Here is a 14464-nt window from a genome sequence, read left to right as displayed (position 1 = left end):
TGGAGGGACCAGCCAGTGGAAGGAGACATGATCTTACCTGTAGAGACATTATATTAAATAGACCTATTGTAAGGCCTAATCACTTATGCAGTGCTCTTCTCTAAGTCATGTTTTAGTTGTTTGTTTTGGACAGGAGGTCGTGTGTTGTTGTTGTTGTTACTGTTTGTTTTTGCCTACATAGGTTTGGATTATTTTTGTGTTTTTCAATATCATTTTTTGGAGCACCTGGAGTTTGTCTGTGAGATGCATTATAAAAATGGAAAAATACATACCAAAGTATTAACGCCAGTCAGAAAACAGAAGAAAAAGAAAGCCAAAGATCTGTTATTTCCTAGACAGAGCACCAGTAGCAAATGCAAGGTGCTTTTTGATCACAGGTGGAACAAGATGCCTGGCTCTCAAAGGATTCAAGTGTGTCCAGCTTGTGGGGTTTTTGATTCCTCCCTAAGAAGTCATCATTTATCATCACAGGCTTGCAACACACATTGTTCAGAGCCATGTGGCAATCGTACAGGTGGCAACGTTTACTTAATGCCATTTAAAACCAAGATGGAAGAGGTTTCAGACGAGAACTAAGGGATTCAGAAGTAGCATCTTTAGTATCACGGAGAAGAAATAGTGCCTCAGAAAGAGTTGTAACACCACAAGACCAACCAGTGGACAATGATACTATTAAAATCTATTGTCTCAGGGCTGGTGGAGGTAGTGACTAGGGAGTGTGGGGATGGGCTGGCTCAAGGAGTTAGCATTGGCTCATAGAGATTTTCTTCCTCCTCCAGATCAGGAGTTCTAAACCTTGTTCTTGCTGGGGCCCACCCCAATAGGCTATAAAACTCCACGGCCCACCTGTGCCACAACAACTAGTTTTCTGCATATAAAAGCCAGGGCCAGCGTTAGGGGGTAGCAAGCAGGGCAACTGCCCATGGCCCCATGCCACGGGGCCCCCACGAAGCTACGTTGCTCAGGCTTCAGCTTCAGCCCTGGGTGGCGGGGTTCAGGGCCCCAGGCTTCAGCCCCATGCGATCGGGCTTTAGATTTCTGCCCTGGGCCCCAACAAGTCTAACACTGGCCCCCTGCTTGGTAGACCTCCTGAAACTTGCCAGCAGCCCCTCACTGGGGCCCCGGGGCCCTGGTTGAGAACCACGGTTCTAGATTACCAGTTCAGGTCTGACCTATAACCTGGTTAATGGTGCCTAGATGCTGCTGCCATCTGGTGGCTGATTGGTATTGGGAGACTAGTATAAAATGAGTTGGTGTCTTACTCCACTTCCCAGTGGGCAGCGACCATAGCACAGTTAGCAATCTCAGCAGTGAGAATGGAGATTGAGCTGTCCTTTCAGCCTTGGAAATGGTCCCTCCAGCTTAAGGGAGACAAAAGTTGGCCGCTGGAACTACCCAAGCCCAGATAAACAGAGAACATATTAGTAAGTGTGGAAGCTAGAGAACCTGAAAGAAAGACAATCTATTTGTGACTAAAGTCTCACCTTTACTGAGAAGGATGCTCTGGGGTGCAAAGATATTTTTAGTGGCTGTTCTGTGGTGCTGCCTTCATGTCAGGAACTGTTTCAAACAATGTATTATTTCGTTTACAGTTTTGGGAAATGGGACTGCAATAATACGCCTGCAATCCTTCCCTCCTACATCCTGGTGCACTCTTTAGATAGACTGCAGTCAGCTGGACAGGGAAAAATCATCCTATCTGCCTTGTCTAATAATCATATGGGTTTGCTGGAGATTTGGAGAATGACTATTGATGGGCTCTGCAGAGGGCGGAGGGCTGGGGGAGACTAAATACATAGTGTCCTGTGGCTTGATGGCCGCTCGCCCTGAGAACCCCAGGGTGATATGCCTCCAGGTGTGCTTCACTGCAAGTATTTAATGCATCATCGCTCCTTTCTCTATGAATTTCTGACTCTGAAGCCAGGTGGCCTTTTACACCTGACAGGATAATAGAAAAACAAACCAAAGCAGCGCAGTGTTCCCTTTATTTCTGGCTGCTTAGCCCATCTTTCAGCTGGTTACAGAGAGCAATATTTAAAAACAAATTCAGTGGCGCAAGTGTTAAGGACAAAGAGGTGAAGCGAGTGCGAATGTAACAATCCGTTGGAAGCTGCAGACTCTTGCATAAGAGTCTGCCTTGGGTTGGTTCCCTAAACTAGTTTTTCTCTTCCGCAGAGTCACTGTTGTCCCACTTAACCTACAAACATGTGAGCCATTGAAAGCCCTGATGACGCATGCTGACTACAATATGACCTTTGCATAGTCCCCGCCAAAGATCATCTTTCCTCTTTCTATTGCATAAGCGCTGCCCATCTGTCCTTCCCCTGTCACACCCTTGGAAGTGAGGGACAGGATTACATAATGTCTTGTGGAGCAATGCAGAACTCAACTCAAAAGAAGGGTGCAGGGGTACCATGTGTGGTCTGTTATAGTGTTCACTGATCACATAGTGTAAGCTAGAGTTTGGGACCACTAGTGTGGGGATGTGGCGAGAGTTTTGGGGATCCACAAAGCATCCTGGCCTCTGTAGTAAATGGCCTGTATTTTAACCCAGCTGAAAATATTCCCAGCCCAGCAAAACAATAAGCCTTTTCCCTACATAATTAGAGGATTTAAAATCCTTCAGCACTACCCACATCCATGCATCTGATGAAGTGAGCTGTAGCTCACGAAAGCTTATGCTCAAATAAATTGGTTAGTCTCTAAGGTGCCACAAGTACTCCTTTTCTTTTTGCAAATACAGACTAACATGGCTGTTACTCTGATACCCACAAAGCGTAACCAATACGAGTCACAATCTTTTCCCCAAAATTCACCGGCACAGAGGCACCAGAGAAGCCTTCTACTTTCCCTTGTTCTTTTCCCTCTAGCAACACAGGCCTGAGCTATGCTAATACACCAAAGCCCCTCCTCCCAGATATACCAGTAATATACCCAATCACGCTTCGCTGTATGTTGCCGATCTAGTAGTGGAGTACTCAAACCTAGCTAAATCCCTTGGATGACTCTTAGAACCCAGCCAATCGTCCAGACCCAAGTCAGTCCTAGCCCCTCCCTGCCCTATATTCTAATGACCTATTCTTTTCTTCCAAGAAAACGATCTCAGCGTTAAGTGGTAATGCAAGATCGTATCTACTCTTTGAACTTTACTTTCGAACCACAGTGTTGGGATAAGATTATTCATTTAGTAGAAAAATGATGTTCACCACTCAGGACTCTCACTAGTATTGTTGTGTGGTTGAAGAGACATGAATCAGCTATTATCCTTTACACTAGGCAATCAGTACTCTTATCCAGATACCATACCCACTGAACAGCCCCACACGCTTCAACTTTCAGCTTTCCTTCTTAGTGACATGACTCCAACATCTGATACATCGATATCACCCTGTACACTTCACTCTGACAAGTGAAGTAGAAGTGCTCATTAGGGAGTAAGTATGGTTAGTGGATTTGGTGTTACTCTTGAGATTCCGGAGGCCTAGGTGTTGTCCCTGGTTCTGCTACTGACCTGCTGTGTGACCTTAGGCAAATCACTTCTCTGTTTCCCCTCCCACCCTTTCCCTGTCTTGTCTATTTACAATGAAAATTTTCAAGGCAGGTATTGTCCCTTACTATGTGTTTGTACAGCATCTAGCAGAATGGGGTCATAAGTGGTGGAACTAGGGGTGCTGGGGGGTGTGGTAGCACCCCCTAGCTTGATGTGGTTTCAATCATATACAGGATGTACAGTTTGGTTCAATGGCTCTCAGCACCCCCATTATACAAATTGTTGCAGCGCCCCTGAATGGGGTCCCAGTTTTGACTGGGATCTCTGCAAGCCAGTGTTGTTATGCTTGGCCCCTTTAGTGGAACACTCTAAATCAGGTTTTCTCTGGACAAATTATTTGGTGGTCTCAGAGTGTGGCCACCAACTCTTGCTGGTGGCCGCTCTCACACTTTCCTAAAATACTTACTTAGCTTTAGGAAAAACAAAGAAATATGCGCAGATACACAGCCATTTACATATTGCTCGCTAGTAAGTCTGTTGTGAAAATTAATATTAACAAACATACAAGTATCACTTTTCACAGCAGACTTACTCAGTCCTGGCAAACCTGGGGACAAGCTCTGGATGGGGAGCCGGAGTCTGATGCCCCACGGCCCTGGAACGGAAACCGGGAACACAGTCGGAGCCCAGTGCTGGAGCCCAAAGCCCCGTGGGCAAAGCCAGCTGCCCTGCTACCCCAGGGCTGAAGCCCAAAGCCTGAGCTCCACTGCCCCTGGGAAGGTGGGGAACTCACTGGCTACCTGCTGCTCCAGCCCCAGGGGTCCCCAGAGTGGGGCAGGGCCCAACCCCTGCTAGTGGCCCCAGTAACCAACACCAAGGTGGTGCATCCAGGAGCAACAGGGCGGTGGAGGGGCCGCTGCTTTGCGCCCCTCCCCCCCACAGGCCAGGGGGCTGTGGCCTCAAGAAAATCCCCTGGTGGTCACAGTGGCTGCCTTTGAGAAATGCTGCTCTAAATCAGGCCTCCATTCTGTGATACATATCGGGTGAAATGCAAGCAAAGGCATTCACACTTAGACAAGCATCTGAAGTCAACTGCGTCTGGCAACCACTCTGGCTCTATAAAGAACCGCCCCAGGTTCTCTAGTTATTTATAGTTCAGCATCAGTTTGGACCCAGTTGCTCCTGGGTAGAGATCTCTTTAGCAATAACAAAGATTACATGAAGAGCTTAAAAAAAGAATTCCACCCCTCGAAGGCTAAATTACTTCCACTATGTACAACTGTCATAGCTTCCAAGCCTTGCCCTTTAAAGATAGCACTGAAAAATAGAACTCTACAGCTGAAACGATATTCATGCCCTCGCTAGGCAAATGAACTGTCATGGATCTATAAGATTCTTCCTCAACGAATAACCAAAATACAAGCTAAATGGATGGAAGATTTAGCCGCTGAGTAGAAACAGCAGCTTGTCAGGAAGCATATAGGAAGGTTAGCGCCAGTTACACTGACAAACTGCAAACACCATATGATTGCTTTGTCATAGAGTCCATCTCCGGGTTAGTAGAATGGCTACATGTTCACCTGATCCCTCCACCAACTACCAGTCAGGGCCGGCTCTACAGTTTTTGCTGCCCCAAGCAGTGAAAAAAATTGCCGTTGCAGATGGCAAAAGGAAGACGTTGCTGCCGATTTGCCACCGCGGCCGGCAAAGGGGAGAAGATGCCGCCGAATTGCCACCGCGGCCGGAGGAACGGCCGCCCCTTTCGAACTGCCGCCCCAAGCACCTGCTTGGAATGCTGGAGCCTGGAGCCGGCCCTGCTACCAGTCACTAGCTAAGGAAGGAATTGCCGTATACATGTGATGGCAGCAGCCGCTACTGGAAGAGAATTCTCTATTGTACATAACTCTAGGACATGGGTCGGCAACCTTTCAGAAGCGGTGTGCCGAGTCTTCATTGATGCACTCTGTTTTAAGGTTTCACATGCCAGTAATACATTTTAACGTTTTTAGAAGGTCTCTTTCTCTAAGTCTATAATATATAACTAAACTACTGTTAAAAGAAAAGGAGGACTTGTGGCACCTTAGAGACTAACCAATTTATTTGAGCAAATACATTTGTTAGTCTCTAAGGTGCCACAAGTCCTCCTTTTCTTGCTGCGGATACAGACTAACGCAGCTGCCACTCTGTAAACTATTGTTGTATGTAAAGTAAACAAGGTTTTTAAAATGTTTAAGAAGCTTCATTTAAAATTAAATTAAAATGCAGATCTTATCAGTTTAGTGTGATCCTTGTCCTTGCTTTTCCTTGCTGAGTTTTCCAATGTCTGGCATATATTTGGATACTTTAAGCTGCACAAAGGCTTCTGAGTGATCACTTGTTAACTGGCTCCGAGAGGGACAGAGGACAGATTTCATGTGTGAAAATACCTGTTCATACAGGTATGTGGATCCAAATGCTGAAAGCACTGCAAACGCAATTTTCTTCAAACAGTTAATTTCACTGGCAGGGACGTCCAGCAGGTCAGAATAGAGGCCCCATGATCTCTCTCGGTAGCTTCAAGTGCACTCCGCAGATCTCCAAACTTTGATGCCCACAATTCTGAGCTTTTTAACTGAATGAGCTGCATTTTGAAATCTTCAACACCCATCCACTGAAATACAGACAAATCCAAGTCGCTTTCATTGACCTTTTCAGGTTTAATTAGAAAAGACAGCATGGGGCCAAATCGCTGGAAATCTTGAAATCTGTCAGAAAATTCTGATTCCAGTTCTTGCATGTTTCAGAGTAGCAGCCGTGTTAGTCTGTATTTGCAAAAAGAAAAGGAGTACTTGTGGCACCTTAGAGACTAACCAATTTATTTGAGCATAAGCTTTCGTGAGCTACAGCTCACTTCATCGGATGCAACATGTACATTCTAATCTCAATGTCAAATGCAGCGTGCTGTTTCACATGGTGTGATAGTGATGTAAGCAGCAAATCAGGCCTTAAAAATATCCCAGCATAGTGGCGCGGGAACAATTTTTAAGGTGGGGGTGCTGAGCTGTGCCCCCTCTTGCCCCTGTCTGCACCCCTCACTGCCTCGGGCTGGGACCAGTGGGTCACAGCTGGGGGTGGCTGCAGAGCCCTGGGCCGACAGCCGGTACCCCAGGCCGGCAGCGGAGCCCCCGGGACCAGTGGCCTGGACCTGGTGCCAGCAGCAGGCTGAGCAGGGCCAGCAGATGGAACCCCAGCTGGCAGGGGGCCAGCAGCCGGTACCCCAGGCCATCAGTGGAGCCCCCGGGACCGGTGGCTAGGACCCAGGCAGTGTGAGTGCCACTGAAAATCAGCTCGCATGCCGCCTTTGGCACGAGTGTCATCGGTTGCCTACCCCTGCTCTCGGACCTGCTCCTTATATTTTGAAATTGATATGTTTCACAGAATGTTATCATCATAATTGAAAAAGAACCTCTTCATGTCAACCAATCTGGCCTGCAGGCAGTCTCATGGTTAGCCCTGTTTTCTGGCACTAGAATGTGTTGATTGACTCCCCTTTGAGGACATTATACACAGCGCTTCTTAATGGAAATACTTAGCTCCCCATGGCAAAACTATTTTCTGTAACTGTTGAGTTACTGGTTTCAGAGTAACAGCCGTGTTAGTCTGTATTCGCAAAAAGAAAAGGAGTACTTGTGGCACCTTAGAGACTAACCAATTTATTTGAGCATAAGCTTTCGTGTGGTTAGTCTCTAAGGTGCCACAAGTACTCCTTTTCTTTTTGTTGAGTTACTACGTGGCTGGCCAGGTTAGTAACAAAGATCAGGACCCACAGCTGGTCTGAACTGTACATGCGGGATTTTTTTTCTCACAAAAAAGTGGCCTTTTTTCTGAATGAAAAATTTCACTCATGAAATTTGGGGTTTTATTTCAGGGTTTGGGTTCCCCCCCCCATTTCTTGATCCTCCTGTCCCTTTTCAAACAGGAGGAAAAGTGAAAAGGAAGGAAAGGGGAGAAGGGAGAAATAGCAAGTATTTTTATAGCAAGTTTAAAAAAATAATCTTTTTTTTAAATTCTACACCAAAATTTCTAGTTTTCAATTTTTCATCCAAAAGAAAATGGAAATTTTTCACTTACATTTTTTAAAAGAACAACCTTTAAAAAAAAACATTCAGTGAGAAAAGACTTGCCATGTTCTTTAAGCTGCTTTACTCAGGGCACAGCACTGTATTCCATCCAGGAAGCACACACCCGATCATCTAGTATCATCTCTTGACAACAGAGATGGCCCTTCATCTGGACACAGACTGTTCCCAGAGTGGATTCCATAAGTGCTTGAAAAGCCCCTGGTCTATTCCATGGATGGTGTGAAAACAGACTTATCATAGGAAATGGTTAACAGGTCTCCCTCTGGCCACTCTTGGTTCTCTGCAGAGCGTTTCCATCTCCTCACTAAATCTCCTATAATTCGACATCATTGGTAGGGTTGAGCTCTTGATCAGTCAGATTCTTCTTGGAAAATGTAAATGATCCTGATTGCAGCATGTTCCCCTGAAACGTCTATGAAGCAGATTCCTGCCCTGATTTTCTCACCACACAACCCTCAAAGCTCCTGATAATTCGCAAGACGTGGACACTTCACGGAAATGCTCGGGAGCTGCAGGACTGAGTGCAACAAACTTTATGATTAGTTAGAAACTTTCTGGTCTATTGATCAGGGGTGTCCAGCTATCAGTGAAAATAAACAGCAGCAACAGCCTGGACAGAGACAGCTCTGAAGGGCAGAAGGGCATGGTGGGAAGTCCCTAACCTGTTCTGTACCAGATACACTACAATACTTAACTACTGTAAATTGGCTCTGCTGATGCCTTTACGTGTCAGTTTCACTCTTTCTTTCAGACGCCACTAGTCTGGGCTATATATGCATCACAGAGGATACGGCAGAGTGAACTTTAGAGCTGCCCCTCCCAAAAACCAGAGCTCAGGTGACTTTCAGACTCGGTCACAAACTTCTGTTTCACAAATCAGTGGTAATGCTGCTGTGGTTTTTCTGCCCCACGGGCACCATTACATTTGCCCTGAGAGCTCTGGATGTGCTGTGCATGCCACTTGTCATTCAGCTTTGTCCACCGGTATAGTGCTGTTGTGTTGCAACATGGTGATATTATCCTTCCATCATATGGTCACCTCGGTCCTGAAAATATCCAGGGCATGATCTGAAAGTCTTAAAATGCTTTACAATATCCCACATGACCCCCCTGTGAGACAGGCAGGAGTGTGAGCCCTGTCTTGTACACAGGGGGCATTGAGGTAGAGAGATGAAGTGATGTGCCCAAGGCCATAGATGGCATGAGTGTCAGAGGCAGGATTAGAAATCAAGAGCTCCTGGTTCCAGCCCTGGGTTCATACCATTTAATTGCAACTTTTTAATAAAGCCTGAAGATCAGAAGCAGGGCAAACCACTGAGGGGAAGCCATGCTTCCAGGTGGATTCAGCCAGGTGCAATTTATCTTGTAGTCTTTCCAAGCAAATATATTAGTTACCCATTTTTCCCTCGTTTCCTCATTCAACGAGCTGCTGAAATGTTTAAAGGTCAAATAATAAAAAATAAATTAAATAAATGAAGACCATTTCACAGACTCAGATTTCACTCAGAAAAGGAGTAGCAATCAGCAATGCAAATCCCAACTGGGAGTCATGTGTAATCCTCATAATCCTGTTACAATTTTAGGTTAATAGAATAAATGGATTAGCTGACTGCAGCAGCCAGTCACCTGTCTTTGCTTCCTAGATATCAGTGAAGGGGTCTTGGTTCCTTCTTGGTTCCAGAGAGGAGCCTGTGACTCACTAATTGATTGTCAGGAATTAGGGAGGGACGGGTGAATCAGTGTGGAAAAAATAAGGATTACCTCTAAACTTGATTCAATGTTTAAATCTCAAATGGAACAGACCCCAGAAAAGTTTCCTGAGTCAAAATGTGTATTTCTTTCTTTCTTTCTTTTGTGGTTAGCAAGGTTTCCATTGCCCCCCACACCACCATGCTTCTGCACCTCCTACTGGAAAAGGTGACCCACAGTCTCATGCATGCTGAATGGAACAATACCAATGATGGGTTTGTCTCATCCCCGTCAGAAATTAAACCCTTTTCAAACCTCAGATTGGGGACGGAACCTATTGCTGACACAACCATAGGTTATTTTTTATGGTACACAGATCCTTATGACATAGAGCATTTGGGATTTCCCCCCTCCCCTCCCACATGCTCCGGTCCCCAAGTAGGACTTGTCTTGAGACAAGATTTAGGGCTGGTCTACATTCAAAAGTTACATCAGCATACCTACATCTTGCAGGGATGGCCCTTGGGAAACATTCCATGCATTCTTTTTCTTTCTTCCATGCCAGGCACTAAGCTGCCTGCCACTTTTTCTAGCTGAACCCTAATGAAACATCAACATTTCACAGTGCCAAATGTCCTTGCACCATGAGGAGATGTGACAAAGACCAGCCTTGCTTGTAATTGTTCAGTTCTTCTCTTTTAGGCTTTGGCAGAATCCAGTGGTGCATAACTAAGGATGCTATGGTGACACAAATAATAATAACAATAATCGATTATTTATTATTTGTGTTACCATAGCATCCTTCAGCAATACGTATAGCTCCTGGCGCATCATTTGAAAACTGCTCAAAGCCAGGTGTGTTTCCTGTCCCAGGGAGCTTTCTATCTAAGGGCTGATTCGATAAACACTTATTTGTAGAGTTAATGCTTCCTACCGCATCAATCCTGTTGATTTAACTGAGGCTAAACATACGCACCATGGCTGAAAGTGATTGCAGGACTTGATACCTAAGCAGAAGGGGTGGTTTGACTTTAGAACATAGATTCCAGGGTGTAGGAGGTTCTGATCATAGTTCAGCCTGTTCACCCTGTGCAACTGACAGGCTCAGATGCTGGGACCACCTTTGTGTTTGTACAGTGCTTAGCATGTTGGGGTCTGGTCCATTGCTGGGGCAGCTAGGCACTGCTGCAGTACAAATGATAAAATACTAGTAGTCAGGGGTGGCCAACCTGTGGCTCCGGAGCCACATGCGGCTCTTCAGAAGTGAATACGCGGCTCCTTGTATCGGCACCGACTCCGGGGCTGGAACTACAGGCGCCAACTTTCCAGTGTGCCGGGGGACGCTCACGGCTCAACCCCCGGCTCTGCCACAGGCCCTGCCCCCACTCCACCCCATCCCGCCCCCTCCCCTGAGCCTGCCATGACTTCGCTCCTCCCCCTCCTGCTCCCACCCCTCCCCAGAGCCTCCTGCACAGCTGATCGGGAGGTGCGGGGAAGGAGGGGGAGGCGCTGATCAGTGAGGCTGCCAGTGGGCGGGAAGCGCTGGGCGGGCTGCTGACGTATTACTGTGGCTCTTTGGCAATGTACATTGATAAATTCTGGCTCCTTCTCAGGCTCAGGTTGGCCGCCCCTGCACAGGAGAAATGCATATCGATATAGCAAACAAACATGGCTGTTAGCTCAAGCCAGTGGCATTTTTGTAGCATCTGTCAAGTTGCAAAGTAGCCTGATTCCCTCTTGTCAGCCGCAGGTTTTTCGGTGTCATTTTCTATAGCGCGACTTGCCGTGGAAATTCCCTTTAGCTTTTCTTTAGCAAGCCACTTGCTCGACTTCACACTCTGGGCTATGGCTGAACTCTTCTTTCCTGAAAGTGCAAGTTTCCCTTGAATCTGGAGCTTGCTTGCATAAAAATCCCTTGTCCTTTCTCACAGCCACCCCTGACCCCACACAACCACACAGTCAGTTGCAGTTGTGCTGGGTCTCCCAAGCCCTTGCAGTATTGCTGCCCTGAACTCTCCAGCCAGCCACAGAACACACCAACATGCAGCAGATGTCACCACATGCTTGGACACAATCAAGCACTGGGCTTCCGTTTGCTTTGGAAACCTGAGCCCCTGTGAGAGGGAAGCGGCTGGAGAGCTCTATTTGTAGCACTCACTTCCCCAAATCCCCCAGGCTGGCTTAGCCCCTCTCCATAAAGGATAACGCTCCAACTTGTGGCTTCTTACTCTTACTGTATTTTTTTTTAAAAGAAATGGGCCCAATCCAGAAGCTCAAATCCAAACCCCACCAAAGATCAGGTTGATGAAGAAGCTCAAATTTGAATCCTCGGATCTCACTCTCTCTCTTCAGCATGGGTCCTTGGGAAGCAGCCCACAAGGTCAGAAATCTTGCAGAAAGAGCTGATTTCTGAGATTTCTGCTACATTGAGCCAAACTCTCAGAAGAAGGGCCTGGCCCCAATGAACCCCCAAACCCTGCTCTAATCTGCACCCAGACCTAAACACCACTGCCTTGGCTCACCAGACCTCTCCCTTTAAGCCAGACAGTTGAAAATGCTTCTCCCTCCACTGCGCCATGCTCCATCTTCACCACCCAGGCAGTGGGGGGTATCGTCCCGTCCTCCCCAGGAAGCAGAGGTACCTGAGTTTCGGCTCCATAGGACACCAAAACAGCAGGGCAGGCCTGGGAGCCAAGCCCAGGAGCCTCTTTGTTAGAGGCAGAGCCAAAGGCTCAGGCCCTGCACACATACTGCAGCAATCACACATTATCCCCACGCTCCGAGCTCCAACCGGGCAGTCACATATTGACGTAGACAAAGGAGAGCGCTCTGGATGGTGGCCTTTTGTTACCCAAAGGTTTCTGCTGCATATCTGGGGCCAAACACTGGTCCCCTGACATAAATGGCAACTTTGCCGTTGATTTCATTAGATCAAAATCTGGCACATGGTGTTAGGAGGTCGGGATGCCCCTGAAGAGTAAGGATGCTGTGGGGTCGTTAGTATTGGTATTACAGTGGTGCCAAGAGGCTCCATTCAAGGATCATGGCCCCTTGGTGCTAAGTGTTTTACCCACCTATAAAGAAAAGACAGTCCTGGCTTTGGGGAATTTGTTAAGGCACATTAAACAATAGGGTTTCCTGCCATTATCACCCAGTGTTGGCTCTTGCTCAGGGGGCACTGGAGGTTAGGGCCATTCAGGAGCTGGGACCAATGCAGTGGGAGAGCCAGGAGCAGAAGGTCCTGCCTCTCATCAGCTTTACCACCTCCCAGAGCTTTTTTCTTACAGGTGGTTTCCAGCCTTCCCTGCCCTCTGGAGTTTAGGAGCAATAGCCCATCCCCATCTTGAGTTTACAGAACGTCTCAGACCACAGAGCATTTTCAGCTAGCCACAAATGAAAGGGGGTTGGGAGCAGGCCATGCCTCTGTATTTCTTTAATACACAGGACTCTCCCAAAAGCCTCATGGGTGGGAGGCAGCTCCTCTCTTGCTGCATTTTCCTTCAAAAGAAGTAAAGGACGGTCTGGTGGTTAAAGCTCAGGCCTGTGTGTCTGGAGAGCTGGATTCTGCTCCCAGGTCTGCCACGGCCTTCCTGGGTGACCTTGAGCAAGTCACTTAAGGCCACCGTTTTCAAACGTGTCATCAAATCCTGGGTGCCTCAGCTCGTGGGAGTCCAACCTGAGACACTTTGGCCTGCTGTTCAGTGGTGCTGGGCACCTGCCATTCCCACTCCTTTCAATGGGAGCTGTGAGTGCACAGCCTGCGGAAAATCAGGCCTCAAACTGGATACCCAAGCAGCGCGGCACCCAGAATTAGGGGACACATTTGAAAAGACTGGCCTGCCCCGCTCTGTGTCTTGTAAGACTCATATAATATCTATTTAGTTCAGAGGCAGAGAGTAACGTAGCCAGGTAAACATCCATTCATGTTTGTTCAGTGGATGGAAGGTGCTAGCTAAGGACAATACGTTGTTATTACAACCAAATTCACTATTTTATTTAAAATCTCTCCCTCACCATTTTGGGGACACCCCTCCCCTGATCTTTGGTGGTTTCCATTCCTGCCCATTCCTAAAACCCTGCCACAGAGATTTGGGCATGAACTCAAATATCTGGCAGCTGGAACCAGGCCCCTACTTAAGCCACCTAAGCTGACATTCCAGGCTTCCCATCATGGGGAAGAGCCCTTCCCCTCATCAGAGCTTCAGCACCCCTAGTACAAAGCCTGTCAGATTTAATTGTTAACGAGTGAGGAAATAAACTTGCTCTAATTATTGTACAAAGAGCTTAGATGGAATTCAACAGAGCGGGAGCATTGCCTAGTTATCACAACAGGGAACTGAGAGCCAGGACTCCTGGGTTCTATTTCTGGCTCTGCAACTGACTCATTGAGTGACTCTGAACCAATCCCGTGCCTCAGTTTCCCCATCTGTAAAAAGCAGGGAGGGAGGATGATATTGCCCTGCCTCCCAGGGTCGTTGTGAGGCTGATTTAATTAATACCTGCAAAGCAATTGGAGATCTCAGAGGGATGAATCGATAGAAATAAGCAAGGAAATATTTCTAACAGAATCAGCAGCTGTGCTCCTTTTCACAAGTAGAAAATACATTCACTCATACCAACAGATATCCTGACACTAAAGAGAACTGGGTGACCTATTTGCAGTGAACAATTTATTGAACAATTTTTACCCTTTTCTCTGTTTGTGTATTATCTACAAGCAGGCTGATTCTTGCTCAATTGTTTGTGAGTCACAAATATGCAATGAAACCAGTAGTTCTCAACCTCTTTACCATTGTGGACCACATATACAGCTCTCTATGTGTTATGTGGGCCTCATCCTCACAATATATATAGTACTTGTATGGCCCTGAGGATGTCACACAGGGCGTAGCTGTGTGCTGATTGGGCCACAAGCGGCCCACGGACCGTGGGTGGAGAACCACTGGTTTAGACAAACACATCTCAGCCTCTGGATCACTCATAAGCGAGTCACCATCACTGTTGCTTGGAGTATTTCCTATTCGTGCTGTGTGACTGGTCCCTAGACTCACATGGTGTTGTTTTTGCTCACTGATTAGATGATTCCCAGGTCCACAAAGAGTTTTCAAAATGGCTGCTAGACAATTTTGGCATGAATATTAATGTTATGTGAATACACATAGAT

The sequence above is a fragment of the Lepidochelys olivacea genome (assembly GCF_965140295.1).
Source record: "Lepidochelys olivacea isolate rLepOli2 genome assembly, chromosome: 3".
NCBI lineage: Eukaryota > Metazoa > Chordata > Testudines > Cheloniidae > Lepidochelys > Lepidochelys olivacea.
The sequence above is the reverse complement of the archived record's forward strand: the minus strand, read 5'-3'. Positions refer to the sequence as shown.